The sequence below is a fragment of the Dendroctonus ponderosae genome, unplaced genomic scaffold (genome assembly GCF_020466585.1).
Source record: "Dendroctonus ponderosae isolate FM_Combo_2020 unplaced genomic scaffold, Dpon_F_20191213v2 Dpon_F_20191213_1, whole genome shotgun sequence".
NCBI lineage: Eukaryota > Metazoa > Arthropoda > Insecta > Coleoptera > Curculionidae > Dendroctonus > Dendroctonus ponderosae.
This window is the reverse complement of record NW_026017110.1, coordinates 30,259,012-30,262,866: the sequence shown is the minus strand read 5'-3', so window position 1 is coordinate 30,262,866 and position 3,855 is coordinate 30,259,012.

The window sequence follows — 3,855 nt, the reverse complement described above, 5'->3', positions numbered from 1 at the left end:
AACTGAAAGAACCACTAATAAAAGAACAAGTCAGAGTCCGCTTGAACAATTAAATTAATCCATTTGTAAACCTTAGATATGAAGAACAACTCAATCACCTCAGCATGACTATACATTTATTAAAGATGACTTACTAAAGCCAAATGAAACGAAAAAGTACAAAAACAAATAAAATACATTGAAACAGACAAAATAATAAAAAGGAAGATCAGAGAGACTAAAGAAACGGAAGTCAGGAACATGTGCACGGAAATAGAGACTTTACAAGCCAACCACGATAGTTTTAACGTTCACAAAAAGGTCATAGAGCTAACGGGGACATGCAGACCTAGGCAAATAACGACATTAACAAACACGGAAGATAAGTTATCGATAAAGATGACTTAAAGACGGCATGGAGAAAATACATTCTACAACTGTTTAACGATAAACGACCTGAACTAGCTGACACTATAGGACCACACATTCTATTTGATGAAGTAGATGCAGCAATAAAATCCCTGAAAGAAGGCAGATCTCCGGGACCAGACAATATAAACGCAGAGTTCTTAAAACTTCTGGACGATGACAGTGTAAAGTGGATGATTTCATTATTTAATAAAATATATACATCTGGGAAAATTCCCCACGAGTGGCTTAAATCGGAATTTTGCACCCTGCCAAAGAAACCGGGAGCAAAAAAATATGAGGACTATAGAACAATAAGCATTATGAGCCATCTATTGAAACTATTTCTTAAAGTCATCCACAGGAGAATATACAAAACTTGCGAAGACCAAACATCGTCTACACAGTTTGAGTTCCGAAATGCAGCAGAGAGGCGATATTCTCCATTCAGAGAGACATGAACTGTACCATATGTATGCATATATGGTACTGCTATGTATATGTTTAATTGACTACCAGAAGGCCGTTGATAGAGTGCAACATCATAAAATGATAGAAATCTTGAAGAGTGCGGGTTTGGGAGGTAAAAACATAGCGATAATAACCAACTTATAAGGAAAACAATCTGCTGCAGTAAGAATAGGAAGTGAGACTACAGAAGAAACTAAAGTATTAAGAGGCGTAAAGCAAGGTTGTATTCTCTCAAATTTGCTATTCAATATGTATTCGAAATGCATTTTTAAAAAAGCTTTGGAGAATATTGAATCCGGAATTCCTTTCAACGGAGACATCATCAACAATATTTGATATGCGGACGACACGGTCATCTTCGCAGACAGCCTAGAAGGACTATAAGGACTCATGGACAAAATCACACAAAGCAGCCAACAGTACGGACTAGATATGAATATAAATAAGACGAAATTTATGGTTATAATCAAATAAAAAGTAAACAACTGCCAACTTACAGTAAATTAAAAACCCTTTAACATAATGACTAAAATAATAACCTTTAACATAATGAGGAACCTATTTACAAGTCATCATATATAATTGAACACCAAAATAAGACTTCTTATCTGCTATGTGTCTTCTGTTCTTTTTTACGGTGTGGAAGCATGGACTCTGACTGAGGCGACAACAAAAAAGCTAGACGCGTTTGAAATGTGGCTGTATCGCAGAATATTAAAAATATCTTGGAAGGATCATGTGACAAACAGCGAAGTTCTCAGAAGCATAGCCAAAGAAAAGGAGGTAGTGAATACTGTAAAAATTCGAAAACGTCAATGCTCAGGACACATCATGAGAAATGATAGTAGGTTCCATTTACTACAAACCATCTTGCAGGGAAAAGTAATGGAGAAAAAAGGTGTTGGTAGAAGAAGAATTTTATGGTTGAAGAACCTCAGATCCTGGTTTAGTTTGAATACTACGGAACTGTTTCGAGCAGCCGTGAATAGGGTCAGAATAGCATGTATGATAGCCGACATCCGAAAGGGATAATAACTGTTGGAAGAAGATACTTAATTTTACCAACGGGTTAGCAGACAGGTGAACCGTTAATTAAAATCACAATTTAACCGTCACATATGCTACTTCCTGCAAAGTGCTAGTGGAATTAAAGTTGGCGAAATTATTTACGGATTTCAACATATTGCATGTTGATTAGAAATACCTAAAACATAGATCAAAAAAATTATTATTTTTACAAAAAATTTGAATTATTATTCCAAAGGCAGGTATTTTCAAACAAAGAATTCATCACTTTGACCGCACTGTTGATTTGTATCTGCAAATGACCGTTTTTTTGAGGACCGGGCAATAACCTGTTGCTTTGTGTGTAAATCAACAAATGGAACGGTTCAAAAAAGCAGGTTTATGTTAGTGATGAAACGATAAATTCGTCACTCCCCTTATGTAGTCAGCCCGATCATCTCCTCGCTGAAACGGCTCTCGGGAGCCAATTCGAGCGAGACCTGTAATTTATTTTCCACGGCATAAGCAATTGCCTATTAGACATTTTTCTACTCATTATGCTTGTTACTTCCCGGTAATTAATTCTGTGCGTGTAATCTAAACTAGTAACACCTAAATTATAGAACTTTCCTAATAAACCTTTTTTTGAAAACCTACTCTGAAAAATGAGTTATTTAAGTGGCACATTCGGTAGGATTGTGAAACGCGATAAATATTGATCGTGTGCTGGTAAAATCGCACCGCGTGGTTTCAACACTAAAGCACAGTTTACAGTTCTAATTATGTCGGTAGTTTCATTGGCATTTCTAGAGGGTAGAAGAAGAATCACGAATGGAGTAAAAAACCAAAAAGGAGATATTTTGAACTGCAGTTCCCATCTCTGGCTTGCAATTTTTTTATAGCTTTAATAGGCGAATTCAAGTTATCATTTTCTTTTCTATATTGAATAAATGTAAGAGTTCCGGCTCTAGTAGACATATTGGCAGACATTTTAGGAGAAGCGAATATAGTTTATATGACGTATGAGCCATATGTCAATTGAATGTATATTAAAAAAAACACAAAGGTAAAGTCGAAAATATTAGACTTAATCGAAGAAGAAGTTAATATATTAAATATTTGCTATACGGGTTGATCATATCGATGATTCAGTTCCACACAGCAACAAGTCAAAAATCATTGCTTTGAGAATTTCAATGTTAAAGATTACAGGTTTTTTGAAATTGTAATAAACAACGGACTAAAATCTGATTCATTTATTTGTTCTGCGATTCTTGTTAGCAGACGGCCTCATAACAATAATAAAGCACTAAAAGTACTTGTTTTAATAAATTTAAAGACGTTAGTAATGATTTTGTGACTTGTTGCTGTATGAAGCTGGTAATTAGACGACTTTGTCCACTTTGTTTCCTGTGTTGAAGTACCTGTCTTTTAATCAGTAAGATACAGATTTACTTCTTTTTTAATATACTTTTTGTTATAGAAAACTTTTAACTTATAATTATACGCGGTAAATCGACCCAGTCTGTTTACCTCCATCCTGCAAACTATCTTGCACACTTCTAATCGGAATCACTATTATCTGCTGTAGCTGTTGTCAATGTACAGGGGAGCTCTTAAATAAAAATTCGAGTATTGACAGGGAATTTCATTACTGTTACACAAATCCACCAAATCCGTTTTCCAGCTTGCGAAACTTTAATGGTTTTTTTTTATTTTCGGTGATGTTTGGAAAATTTCCTTTTGGCGTGTCCTGTTAAAAATGCCACTGTCCTCCTTATTTTTTGCCTGCTGAGGCCTAGCAGTTCATTTTTACGTACTGCTTGTGGAGGTCCAACCAGCTTTACGGGATGGAGTCGCGGTGTCTCCTCCCAGTACTTTCTGTGTGGTTCCAAGATCCACTGCCCAACTGCCACCCTAACTTGAGCATGAGATATACCGCAAGCAGGTTCTTGGTTGGTCAGTGGTTTCTCGGTCCCTGCCTTAGCAAGT